The sequence below is a fragment of the Podarcis liolepis genome, assembly GCF_965112155.1.
Source record: "Podarcis liolepis genome assembly, chromosome: 4".
NCBI classification, from domain to species: Eukaryota; Metazoa; Chordata; class Lepidosauria; order Squamata; family Lacertidae; genus Podarcis; species Podarcis liolepis.
Window position 1 is genome coordinate 60,963,215 of NC_139558.1, and position 14,478 is coordinate 60,977,692.

Sequence of the window (14,478 nt, forward strand, 5' to 3'; positions counted from 1 at the left end):
TGATATATGAAAGGTACTGTGACACATTCATGTGCACTTTTAGTAGTGTGAGCTGCCACATTTAAGACCTAAGTTGAAACCATCAAACTCATTTTAATTAGGACTACTGATTGGATTTCTGCCAAGGTTCCAAAGCACATAGATTTTCTATTTTCAGTCACTAAAATTTATAATTGCCTTCACAGATTTCATCCCCTTAATGTTGTATTGTTCATTTTTTCCCATTTCTCTGTGTGTGTGTTTTCTCTTTTTGTAAGAACCTAGACAAATTTATATACATACTAAAATGCTAACCACATTCCATTATTTCAGGCCTGACATATGGCGTTCCATTTTTACTCTCAGGCAGAAAAGCAATTCTGCCTCAGCCTCACATTTTCACTCAATGTATTTTACTCTTAATGAGTTTCAGAGAAGCTGTATCTTAAGGCATATTATTACCATCATGTCTAAAGTAATACAAACTAATAAGAAATGTATATTTATCCAGTTCATTGTTCTTTGTAGTTGTGAAGTTTTCTAAAGGAGTCATTCCTGGTAAAATGAATTTTCAAACTGTAGTGGATGCTCAGCATTAATTATTTGTGTGCACAAGTACCCCCAGAAAATAAATTAATTTTGTAATCTCCAGTCAGGATTAAAAATATATAGACAATTCTAAAACTGTGATGGCTTTCCATATTGTTTTCTGTACTGCAGATATGTGCTGAAATACACATACAGCCAATTGTATTTGGAAATGATTTCATATAGAAAAGCTCAGCAATCTGTGGGTTGTATCCAATAGTGGCTTTGCAGTAGTGGTTTTGCAATAGTGCAGGAGTAGGAAATCTCAGACTTGGGAACCACATGCCTCTCTGGCCCTAGACCTCACCCTCTCCCCAGCTCAGCTACAGTGACCTTGCTTTCAGTGGGTAGGGAGCTAGCTCTGTCCATGCAAAGCAGTGGAAAGAGTTGCTGGAGTTTGGTATGTTTTTGGACTATAAAAGAATTGTTTGATCCTTTGCTATACCTTAAATCCAGGCATGCATGCCTGCCATCCTCTGGGCTGTCATCAAAGTGAATTTGTGGCACAATATAATTTATTCGTCTATTTAATGCTGAAGTACTGTTCAGGTTTCTCGTGGGGTTTTGTTTTTGCTGTTATAGACTAACAGTGGTGTTTTCCTGCAAAAAGTATTGAGCATTTCTGGAGGAGAAACTGAATCACACTAGACACCTTCAGATGAAAACACCCACCCACCAAAACAGCAAATCATCTCTACCACCCTCCAAGTGCTAGAAAACACTTCTGTAAAAAATAAAATCTGTAGTATGGAATTGTTCTTCTGCCTTGGAGAAATTGGTCTTTTTAAAATGTGTTCTCTTCTACTCCATTTATAGCATCAGATAAGCCATTACAGCCAGTTTTGTGATAAGGTAAAGGCATTTATAAGCATGAAATGTTAGTCAATAAAAGTGGCTGTGCAGGGAAGCTGATTTCAAGGTATGAGTTTGAGGTCAAATCTAAACCCCAAGTAATAAGGAATGAATGTTCTCAGCCCATTTCTTTTTGTCAGCATCATATAAACTGGGCATTTCAACTGGAAGAAATTCTGAGCAAAAAAACATTCCATTGCATCTTTTAATATGAATTGCCATCACAAATGAAATCAATCAGCAAATCTGGATGCTGGCTGTTATTATTAATCACCATTTTGACAATTTTGACAACATTTTGACAATTTGTCTAATTAATCAGCCAACTTGAAAAAAAGGTAAAAAGAAGACTAACATTCTGGGTAGAACTCTGTGTACTTCAAATGATCTAAAACAGGAGTTTCTAAAAATCAGATATGGAAATGGGGACAGAGGGGATACAGGGCGGGTGGGGAGAAATACCTGGGAGACTTCTGGGCCTCCTATAGAGCCGCAAATTGAGTTGTGCATAAAGAAAATATGTTTCCACTGTCAGAGGCAGAATGCCTCTGAATACCGCTTGTTGGGACTCACAAATGGGGGGAAAGGCTCTTTCGCTCAAGTTCTGCTTGCAGGGTTCCCATTGGCATCTGGTTGGCCCCTGTGATAACTGAGTGTTGGACTAGATTCAGGGGTAGTCAACCTTTTTTATACCCATTTATACTAATGCATCTTTCTGTAGTGCTCGATGGAAGGAGGATTCAGCTTGTGCCGTAGAACCCCCTACCACCCACCGAGAATCCTGAAACACCTGCTAGTGGGCGGTAGGGACCAGGTTGACAACCCCTGGACTAGATGGATCTTTGGCCTGGCCCAGCATGCTCTTCTTGGTTTCTTAGAAAGCAAAGAAATGCTTATGCTGAAAGTGTGGAGCCCAGACAGGTTTCCATCTTCCCTCCACAGTACTCATTGGAAGGAGGCATAAGCATCTAAACAAACAGTAGTCACTGGTACTGTACTGTGGTTCCTGCAGAGATTCAACAGGCACCTTGCTTTTGAGTCTCAGAAGTCTCTTCTATGCTAACAGTTCTTGTAAACCATTTGGAGTGTTGTCATAGGAAAACAGGGCAGAGGGATTTAAAATAGAAGCAGGCCTCGATTCTCCTTTGGTATATCAGAGTCTCTTGCAAGAAAACAAAGGGAAGGCAGGATGAGTGGAACATCATGAGGAGGCAGGTGAGGTGGGCAGAGAAGCCAGCCCAAGACTCTTAGGATTCAGGGCTGTGTCCACTTTACTTCAGTAGCCTGCAGAAGTTCTAAAGCATTTTCCAGACTGTACACCATTCAGAATCTTCTTGAGTAGCCAGTCATTTTAATAATTGTTTTGTACTAGTTTTAATAGCTTTTTGTGTTTTTATATTGCTGCACACCACCCTGGGTTTTTTTATGAGAGGGTGGTATATAAATACTTTTATGAATAAATCAAGATAGTGACTTGGTCTGAGAACCTCTAGCATTGAAGGCTGTGTAGAAAAGCAGAAGGAAGGCTGTAACTCAGTGGCAGAGCATCTGCTATGTATGTAAAAAGTGGCAAGCTCAATCCCCACCATCTCCAGGTGGAGCTGAAAAGTACTCCTGCCTGAAACCCTGGAGAGATGCTACCACTCATTGTTGGCAATACTGAACTAGTTGAACCAATAGTCTGACTCAGTGCACAGCAGCTTCCTATGCTCCTAAGTGGATGGAGTTAGCCTGTAAAGCATGCCCTTCACAGAGCAATCCCATGCATGTCTATTCAGAAGAGTATATTCACTGAGTTCAATAGGTCCTACTTCTAGTCAAATGTGTAAAGGAATGTAGTCTTAATGGTTTTCAAATATTTGAGAAGGCGCCAGAAAATAGGTGACCTCGAGAGGCTAATGAACAATAAAGCTAAATTCCAGGAAGTCAGAAGTTGGCTAAGCATTGGAGAAGGGAAACATGATCAATTGGATCTTATTCCTTAGGTTTTTCCAGAGTACTGGCCAGAGATTTATATGATTTAACTATACTTCACCTTGCCTACAGCAGTGACAATTCTGCTGCTTTAGATGTAGGTGTTTTGTTATAGATATTAATAGGCAATACATGATCAGATTAAACTGGTAGACTACTATAATTGCCAAATTATAACAATTAAAAATATCTACATATATATCAAATGGGTGTGTAGTCAAATGGGTATGTGGAGGCTGTGGGAAAGACAAAGCAAATGTTCAAAGAAGACAGTAGCCTTTAAACAAAATGAAATATTCCACTGAACCTTTGATTCAGTGGTAATTCCCTGCCCCCCAACTGCTCTGACAATTCTTAGCTGAAATGGGAAAATATTATGATACACAACAGACCACAACCAGCTACGATTACTTCCTTTATATCATGGAAGAAGGGGAGGGGGAGAGATATCACATTTTGTTGATAGTCTAAAGGGCACATTGAAACAGCCTCTGAGTAACTCAAACATAAACAGGAAAGAAATCTGATAGAAAGACTTGGCACTGCTCCATTTCAAGACTAATTACTGCCATTGAGGCAAAGTTTTGAATCAAGTTATGGGGAGACAGTGGAATGAAGAAGAGTTGTAGCTTACTCTTTGAACTCTGACCCCGTGGTAGTAATTTATATACATTCTGCTTCTCTTCTGTAAAACAAATGAATGGAAGCTCACTAGAGAATTTGGAAATATAAATTATGAAGGCAAATGCAAACTGGAAACTTGGGTTCACATCTTCTCTTGCAGATGCTCAGCCCAGCAGTAAGATGAATCAAAGGGGCAAACTGACAGCTCCATTCATCCCCTTTCTTTTGGCTGATGCAGCTGGACATCCCAGTTCAGGCCCTTTCAGGAGAATGGGGCTGCCTAGGCTAAAAAGAGCCATAGCCAACTCCACCCCCTTAATGACTTGCTTTAGGGCCTTACACTAGCTACCATTGTTGGGAATACTGCCAGTGACAGTGTGTCATCTGCTGCACTATCCATACCTGCAGTGGGGTCCTCCACAGCTATGCACCATCAGCAGAAACTAGGAAAAGGGCACATCTGTTACAACCTAATGTCTTCCAGTAGCAACAATTAAGGGGTTCAGTTTGAATTCTTGGGCTGCAATTATAACATACATGTACTTGGGAATAAGTCCCATTGAACTCAAAGGATGTTACTACTCCCACTGCATCCAATGTAGCTTACTCCAATGTAGTGTGTATAGCAGAGGTTCGTAACCCAGACCACAGACCACATGGCGTATGTGAAAGCCTTTGTTAGTGCCCAAAAGCAGGGGTGCCAGACCCCATGTTTTCATTCTTTTTTAGAAAAGTAAGTTTCTTGCCAGCCTCGAAGGAAAGTTGCAAAGCAAACTGTGCAGGTACCCTTCTAAGCAATTTCTGTCACTTGGGCCAGCCTGTTTACTCTCAACTAGCAGTGCTTTTTAGCCTATGAACTATGAGTGAAGTGAAACTGTGATGGATAAGTGAGTTGTTTGGACACCAGGCAATAGAAATGCCTAGGGTCCTAAGGAGTTGCTGTTTTCCCCTCCCCTTTTGTGTAGTTTTCCTGTCTTTTTTTTTTTAGCCCTTGGAATATCTGCTGTTTGCCCTTCCTTTCCCCCCTAGCGACCAAGATGTACCTTTCCTGTGGTGAGTTTAACTGAGATCAAGTAAGACCAAGAAGTTGTTTTCTGAAAATAGTACTACACAAGAAGTGTGGGTGCATGTTAAACAGTCCCCCTCCACCCTTAAAAGGCAAATGTGAAAACTTTGCAAAGAAGAGTTAAACAGCAGGCACTTATTAACATTTCACTGTATAGTAAACTTACAGTACAATGGTATACATGTCTACTCAACTCACTTCCTGGTGAACTAACACTATTCCACGTATGTTTCCCCACCCAGTGCAGCAGCAGTAACCAATGGATAGGGAGCGGGGAAAATGCACAAGGCAACAATGCTGTATCAATAATAATGTGACGTAAGAAGGGTTTTTTATGATGATCCCGTATCTGCTATGATATATGCAGTCTGCCATTAAAGGAATTTCCTTTGTTAACCTCTAGGGATAGCACCATGCACTGAGTATATACAAAAGAGATAGACTATTAAATGGAGTTATGTTCTACTTCATAGCATGTCCAACAATTTGTCAGTAATTAGTGAAGTGTGAGCTTGGCTTGGCTTACCTCAATTCAGAAGTGGCTTGGAAGTTACAAATTGTATCAGTGAGCAAGGAGGAAAAAACAGCTTGTCTTGCTTCTGAGGTTTCTCTTATTGCCTTGTCCCCTCAGCAACGGCAGTTTCCATCTCTTGACATGGCTGTCAGGCACTTGGAAATGCAACTGCCCCCACCCTGCCGGAGCAAATACTCCAGGGAACAAAAGAAGGTTTTCGATTTTGATGGGAGCAAGAAGCACATAAAACATTTTGTAGGAAAATAGTCAAGAGAATTGTCCCAAATAGAGAATATATATCTGCCAAATAAAAACGTTGCTTGGTTGGGTAGCTCAGTGACATGGTTCACAGCAATCAGTGAGAATTTCTCTGGGACGAAGGGGTCAAGATAAAAGAGGTTCTGTGCACACACACACACACAAGGAAGCTGGCTGTGCAGTTCACAGGTTTCAGAGCAATAGAGGGGAGTATTTATTTCACCAGTTTTATAAACCGCTTGATTTCAATAAGACCGCAAAGTGGTTATGAAAAGAATAAAACAATAAAATTATCAGTAAGAAACAATTTAAAAAGACTGTTTAAAACATGTTTTTTTTAAAAAAATAAAAATAAAATCCACAATCTGGAACCAGATTGAAACACACATCAACATTATATACATATATGGCTAGGCTTCTCTAAACAAAAACGTTTTTAGCAGGCACCAAAAGAGTACAGTGAAAGTGCCTGCCTGCTGTCAATATGCAGGGAGTTCCAAAGTGTGTCCGCTTCCACACTCAAAGATGGATATCTTACAGTTGAAGAACAAATATTATGTGGCACCTTTAGCAGTGTCAGTTCCACATATTGAAGCTGTGGAGTGGGTACATATAGGGAAAGGCAATCTCATAAGGAAACTGCTCCCAAGGTGTTGAGGGTTTTATTTCCTAATAGTAACACCTTGAAAATTGGCCCAGTAGAAAATTGGCAGTAAGATTCCTTGAATCCCAGACTGGGAAATAGGCAGGATATAAATAAATATAATAATAACCAGTGTAGGACTCTGAGTAGAGAGGTTCTATGCTGATAGGGTCTCACTCCTTTCAGAAATTCCATACTAACTGCAGCTTCCAGGTCAAGGACAGGGAAGCCCCACATACAACATATTGCAGTAATCCAATCTTAAAGTCACCAGTGCCAGAACTACTGTAAGGAATAACATTGACATTTTGGGGGTATGTGTACCTGCACTCTGGTTACATAAATTGGAAACAAACTATAGGCAATATAGGCAAGCATTATAAATAGGAATTAGCAATATTTCTGTCAGTAATTAAATAGCAGAAGACTTACTCTATAATTGTGACTATTTTCCAGCAATGATGATTGCCATTGAATTGGTGGGAAACAGTCCAGTACTGTACATGGTCTGATGTATTTTATATTATAATTTATATGAGCAAAAGCATAAGACTACCTGATATTATAAAAGTACTTTGGTGCTTCACTAAAAAGAGAATATTTACACCTAGACTATTTTAGTTTCCACAGAGTGTTATCTGTCTGACTTTTCATTGAACTTAATGTCAAACAGGAGAAAGTCCATGTTCTTTCAATAGCTCTTTGATATTTTATTGATTAGTTTGTCAAAGTTTCATGACTGTAGACAAGAAACATCAAAGTCTCCAAATAACTTTGAATCCCATACATGGTTTCACTTCAGTCTGGACTTTGCGTGCAAGTCTTCTAGTGACCTAAAACGACTCTAAACTTATTTTGTAGGCACATTCGTATACACCCTTACATATTATGATCATGAAATAAGTGTCAGTGTATCTTAGAAATATGTAGCATTTCATGGTTAAAAGAGAGTAACATAAACTACCAGTAGTCAATTTAGTCCATTTTATCTTGAGAGTATAAAATTCTATAAAGTGGTAACTCAGGTTAAGAACTTAATTTGTTCTGGAGGTCCGTTCTTAACCTGGAACTGTTTTTAACCTGAGGTACCACTTTAGCTAATGGGGCCTCCCGCTGCCGCCACGCGGCCACTGCACAATTTCTGTTCGCATCCTGAAGCAAAGTTCTTAACCTGAGTTAAGTTCTTAACCTGGGTTAGCAGAGTCTGTAACCTGAAGGGTCTGTAACCTGAGGCACAACTGTATTTTAAACTTCTATCAGCATTCATTGGGATTTTTGTTTTAAGAAGTGGAAGAAACCAAAAACAGAATAATTATAATATGTCTAGAACATGGCTCTGTACACTTTCCCACTTATACTTCACAATGCAAATGCTTATGTTGAGCACCTGAAAGCTGGTGGTGGTCATAGATAGATTCATAAAATATAGACTAAACTTATGATAAATGTTTGTCCATACACTGCTCCCCATATCTAATAAAAATATTTTCAATGGAAAGTATTTTCCATTAATCTTATGCGACATTCCAGGGCTCTCCTACTAGTCACTAGTCCCCAGGGGTCTCTAGGTAAGTCTCCCATCCTCTCCACTGCAGCCAGAGGTTCCTAACCTTTCCCAAAATAAGCTGCTGTTACCATCTACTGAATTACAAAGAAGAGAATGTCTTCCTCTGTGTCCTTAACTGTATACAGCCATCTCCCCACTTACACAGGGGTTACATTCCAGGGTACCCCGTGTATATGTGAAACCGCATTTAGTGCGGAACATGATCTAAAAAGCCACACTCCGCCAAAAATCCACAAAAATCCACCACAATTACTCCCTACATACCTCCTTTCTCAACCTACAACTCTCCACAAGTCTCAAAGGTTGGTGCAAAGACTCAAGGGATTGCAGTTGCAAAGTCACCTGGGATTGCTAGCCATTTTCCTGCTCTTTCCGCACAAATTTTGCAGTTTTCCCGCTCTTTTGCACCATTTTTGCCCTTTTCGTGCCTTCTTGCAGTTTAAATCTATTTATTATTTCCCGGTGCCCCGCGTATACTTGGTCACGCAAGTCAAATATGTGTAAGTTGGGAGATGCCTGTGTATCATAGCTAGTATGTGCTGTGAGACATGTTATTCCTAGAACCCCCAGAACACTCTGATGAATTTAAAGCAATCAGTATACCTGCGCACAATTTCAGCATCTGCTTTAGTTTCGTAAATGCTTTTTAGCTTATGAAGTTTTAAATACAACTGAAAGGGTTTTGAAGTCACTGTGTTTCTTGACCCCTTGTACATTACTAGAGGTGCTGGGAAAATTATCCTAAGACAGGCTCAGAGAATATCTTTAGTGAAGAGGTCAGATTTATAAGCCCCTGAATTATTCTCCAGCATGGATTGAAATCCAGTTTGGAGGGGGAAATCCTACTTCCTCTTGTCCTTCCAGATCAGTTTCCCCATTCTTGCCAACTCTCTGCATCTCCCAAATAACCTTTCATACTTTCCCTGGCCTGCAGCAGCAGCAGCAGCAGCAGCAGTGACATGTGTCGTATCAGCACGTAGGAAGGGAAGGGTAGAGACAAGTTTGTTCCTTCCATGTCCTATTTGCCTATCACCCTCAGAGAAAAATGTGTGGTAACCCTTTACTTTTCTAGCCTTCCAAAAAGCCACTGCCTGGAGAACAGTGTTTTTTAGGTTGGCGATGAATGGGAATGTAAAAGAACATTTTCTAAGCTTCAATTTTGCTTTCAAAATAACCAGAGTCCCAATTATTATTATTTTCTGGAAAAAGATTGGATCATTTTCAATTCAATCTAAGGTGAACAGGAGAGAGCTTTCCCCCCTCTGTACATAACGTACTGTATGTCAACCCATTATCATTATGTTATATCAGCATTCAGATCATTTCTTCCTTTTTCTTATCTTGAAATCCAAATGATTATTGTTTTTGTAAAGAAATATAAACCATTGTTAATAAGTCTTTTGTAGCTTTATGTTCTTCACAGACTAGTTCCAGCTTGCAAAGAGCTTTATTGTTATGTTTGTATGCATCTGAAGCAAGTGGGGGCTAAAGTTTTAGGGAAATGGTGGGCTTGACTCATTTTTTCTATACACATCATGGAAAGGCAGGCCTAATCTGCAAAGGTCACATAATCTGGAAGACCATGTAAAAATATTTTAACTGCAAAAACACTGCACAGTTTGAAAGAAAATAAAATCTAGTTTTACTAAAGACTCATTAAAAACTGTGATTTCTGGCAAACGTACTCGTAACCGTGTTATATTCTAACAGAGGTATGTTTAACTGAGAAACAGTATCCCTTTTCTTGAACCAGAGAGGAAAATCTTGTTTCCAAGACACACATTACAAATTCTTACTAAACTCTTTCAAGCAGCTTGCCAAAATGTTAAAACACTTCTAGTACAAATTTAGACCACTGATTCATTCTTAATAACTTGATTGATATTGTAACCTAATATGTGATCTATGTTTTATCCTGCTTTTTGGGAGCTGCATTTCTGATAGTTTCTTATATAAATTACCTCTTAATTACTTTAAAAAACCAAGGTGGCACTTACATTAGAGTCTTGAATGTATGGTCATGTTTAAAGTTATGACACACTTTTTCCACTCTTGAGAGCCTGAGAAACAGCAACAATGATGTTATCATGTATACTATTTACCATTTTTGACAGATGGATTGGGTGAGTGAGCTGTATAAGGTTTATAACCACTCACTTATTTTCAGTGCTTTTAACCTTTGGTTAAAAGGGGATTCATAGGAGGATCAATGCTTTGAATGAGCACATCCAAGAGGTGTAAAGACTCAGCTATGCATGCTGATTTTCCATATGATCATATAAAAGATTATCAGGTCAATTTCAGTTGATTTTCTATGACATTACAAGCAACAGAGGTTGTGCATACATTTGCTAAATTCACTCAACCAGCATGAAGAATGGAAAAAATAAATTATTTAGCTTCTACGATTCTAATAAATATCTAAAGGCACACAATGCAGTCCTAATGTATCCGTTCTGAGTCTAGCTGGATGACTTTAATGGTCTTCCCCTATGCATATAAAATTGTGAAATAACTTCTGAAGCATTGTTGAAGACATCTTTAGTAGCACAGTGATCCTAGTGTTCTCTCTCCAACACACCTACAAATCTGGAGGCCACTCCCTAACACCACTGCCCATTTTGCATTACCTTCTGAAGACAGAAGAGCAGTACAGGACAGAAATGGTGCTGCCAAAAAGACAACCAAGTAGGCACCAGGTGATAATGAAAGAACAGCAAAGGAGACAGTCCAAGGAATGTAACAGAATATGAGTCTCAGTTGGAATAAGTGATATATATTTGCACCACTGTGCTTGCAGCTGAATTGACTATGGAAGAGAATGCTTAGAAATGCTTGGTCAGTTGAATTTGGCTTGATTCCAATCAACTTATGGTTCTTTGAAATGTCAAGTGATTCTATATATCACTTTTGTGGCAGGGGCCAAAAATAAACATTGCTTCAAGGTACAACTAGTTACAGTGGAACCAATTTATCCATAGTGCCTGCCAGCCATTTTAGCTTGTTATTAAATCTCACTGACAGTTGTTCAACTGTTTTTATTATATTTATGTCATGGTATGTTTTCATTGAAAACATCACTGGAAATTAAAAATTGGTTGGTCCATTCAGAATCTTGTTCTAAGTCTATATTTACCCAAAGCAAATGTTTCACAGAAAACTAGAAAGTGCTGCAGTTTTAACTCAAAAATACATTTTAGGCTATTAACCATACGACTATCATAAAACAAGCAAAATAAATGACTTAATAATTAGCAAATTAATTAGTTTCTAAGGTGAGTCTTCCCTTCCTTTAAAACATAAATAAAGAAAATTTATGGACCACTAAAGACTGAGAACATAAAGACAAAAAGTAGTAAACAACAGGAGCTTTATTATACAGTAGATCCTTAAACACTGCTAAGTAGTAAGGTCTGTAGTGTTAAAACGCAACTGTCCTGGTAAATCAATCTGCGATAGATTACAGAAGAGAATAAGTATAAAAAAGAGAGGATATTAATCTTAGGACAGAAATATACCCTTACCAGTTTAAGAACACATTGTTGGCTAATAGCTTTATGCATGAATATTTTAGAGATATTTTAATGTTATCAAACCTATTCAGTTGGCTCTTTTGGCAGCTCTTCTCTGGAAAATAGGTTTTCATATCTTTTAAAGGTGTGTTTTTAAAGGGGAGGGGCAGGGGAAGGACGCTAGGATGCAACATATGTGCCCTTCTACTGCCAGAGAGGGAAGTCCACCAGTGAGACAACTTTACCATTGCTGATGGACCCTCAGTAGGCCTGTGGAAAGCTCTGAGGCAGGCACAGTAAATTCTTCCCATTCCAGTTGGGGTGGGGAGGAAAATATCCCCTCTTTCCACCCTGGTGACAGTGAAATAGCAGGGCAAAGGATGTAGTCATTGAACTTACATGGAAATAAACTTCCCCCCACATCACAGTAAGGTAGGATTGCTCATTTTACATCATGAATCTGCAAGGCTGGTGACAGAATTGCCTTTAATTCCTAAGATAGCTCCTGTATGCTGTAGATGAAAAACTGAAAAGAAGCGTGCATTTAAGTTTCACCTGACTATGTACAAATTAAAATTTGTCTGTATCGCTGTTAATTTTGTTTATATAATTTAAAACATATTTACACTGCTTAATGTTATATAACTCTTAAGTGGTTTACACAAAAATAATAATAAAATAGCAGATAGTGTTCCTAAAACCAGGCAAAAACAAAGCGCACCTGTGTTTCACAGGTATAACTGAGTAGTATACAAAAAATTAAAAGGCTAGAGAAAAGGAAACCATATATGTTTTTAACAGGTGTTTAAAATACACTACAATTTCTGCTTTGTGAAAAACTCAAGAGAGCATTCCAGAGGGTAGGTACTATTACTAAGAAGTTCTACTTCCATGTTAACACCAAATGACAATTCACTAGTCATGAAATGACTGCCTGGGTCGCCTCAAATGACCTTAAGATCAGCTTGGTCTATATCGTTGGTGGTGGTCTGCATTTTCCCACAAAATACTGCATAAATCTTGAAATCTAAATATTAGTGGCATGTTCCATTTCATTCTGGACTTATTGTTTAGATACAGTAATCCCCAAAAGGCTCAAATAAATGAGCGAGTAAATAAATAAATAAATAAATCTCTTTTGAAATATCTCACTGTGATCCAGGTGGCTAACTGACAAAAGAGACTTGGTATATGTAAAAACAACCTACATAGATGTTCACACTGTTGATTCCAGTTAATCTGGCAATATTTTTTCCTGTTTGACCAATCTAAGCAGCTAAATCAGAATAATCCGATTCCAAAATAATTACCAATATGAAGAAAAATGTTTGCAGCTGCAGAAAGAAAATGACAATTTTATGGAAATGCATAAGTATTTGTGTAATTAGGCTGGAATCCCTGCCCACAAGTTACTGCTAATGGTAAATTTTGTCTTGAAGGGGGGAAATGTTACAAGTAATTTGGTAATTTGAAGTCATGACACATTTTAATAAGGTTTGGTAATAATATTCAATAAAAGAGTCAGTTTTTTGTCAGTGACATTAACAGAGAATTATTAAAGGTTTCTTTCCCATGTTTGTACAGCATGATCACAATATTTAAACTGATGTTTAAATATTAGACTGTCAGCTGGTAAAATAGGAGGAGTTATTCATCAAAGTTCCTTACTGCTGCATATGGTGCTCTGTATGTGTACTAACAATTGAGAACAGACTAGTGATATATAGTAATGACATTTTTTACATAGAATTTGTATGATTCTTAGGAATATAGTAAAGTACATACTAAATAGGAATACAGTAAAACAACTGATTATTTCACTATAGACTCTATCGGTGAGGCCATGTGTTACAAAGAATGCAGATATATTTCTCAGAGTTGTCAATGGCTGTCCCAATGACTTCTCCTTTCTCGGTCCATCACATATAATTTAATTGGATATGTGTCCACAGAAAGTTCCCTCCCCCACTGAAATTAGGCTTGAAAGAAACATTTTGTTGTACCCAGTATAATTGGTTGTGGTGTGTGTGTAGTGCCCATGGCAGTTCCTCCGGTTTGCAAATGTGCCCATATGCCTCCCCATGTAAATTGGCATCCCCTGATCTAATTCTGCTTTGTGTTTTGACATCATTATGTTCCATATTTCCCACCTTATCAGCTTCAGAAAATGATGTGGAATTATGTGTGATAGAGGTGGTAAAGCACATGTTGTAATGGCTGCATTTTACAGGGGAACAGTGAAACTTGGGGTGTTCTTGCAGCAGCAGCAAGATTATTATTTTTAATGCACATTTCTACTTTAAACTTATCAGACTCTTTCCACCATTACAATCCTGATTCTTAAAAATGCAAAGTGTTCCAATGCCAAAGTCATCCAGTGTTAGCTGAATTCCCTGTTTTTCATACCTACTGAAATGTAAAAACCACATGCTAGTTCTGGGATGCTCAACCTAATAATCACAGAGTCTATCGACACTTAAGCAGTGTCTTTTTGTATTAAACAAAAATCAAGGGGTTATAGTAAATGGCAGTGCTTCAGCTATAAATATAATCTAATTTTTTAAATATGGATAGGGATGCTGGTAGCATTCTCCTTTGCCAGAATCAGAAAACAACTGAGGCTGGTAAAAGTCTGAAAGGAAATAAAGTTTTTAAAGCACAAAATTCTTCCACTCAGAGTGAAATCTGAACAAGAGAAGAATTGTCAGCTTCCTTTACAAAGCATAGACTTTGCATGCCAAAGATCTTGGGGACTTTGGCAGCCTAAGCTGAAATCACATTGGATGCCAAAGCTCTTAAAATAGGGCCTGTGCAATTCCAGGGAGCTAGATTTCTCCAATACATTTGCCTCTGCATCATCTTTTTTCCTGCCCCTGTAGGAACTAATACAGTCATTAGTTC

General features: G+C 38.4%; 1 protein-coding gene and 1 long non-coding RNA gene across 24 annotated transcripts in view; one reads left to right on the forward strand and one right to left on the reverse strand.

Moving 5' to 3' along the window:
- Positions 1-14,478, forward strand: part of ROBO2 (roundabout guidance receptor 2) — a 799,183-nt gene that overhangs the window by 299,017 nt on the left and 485,688 nt on the right. The window lies entirely within an intron of this gene.
- The window catches only part of LOC310704824, a 44,277-nt gene continuing 41,252 nt past the window's right edge, over positions 11,454-14,478 (reverse strand). The window contains exon 3 of the long non-coding RNA XR_014525049.1: positions 11,454-11,515. This is a non-coding gene — a long non-coding RNA (uncharacterized lncRNA). The remainder of the gene's footprint in view (positions 11,516-14,478) is intronic.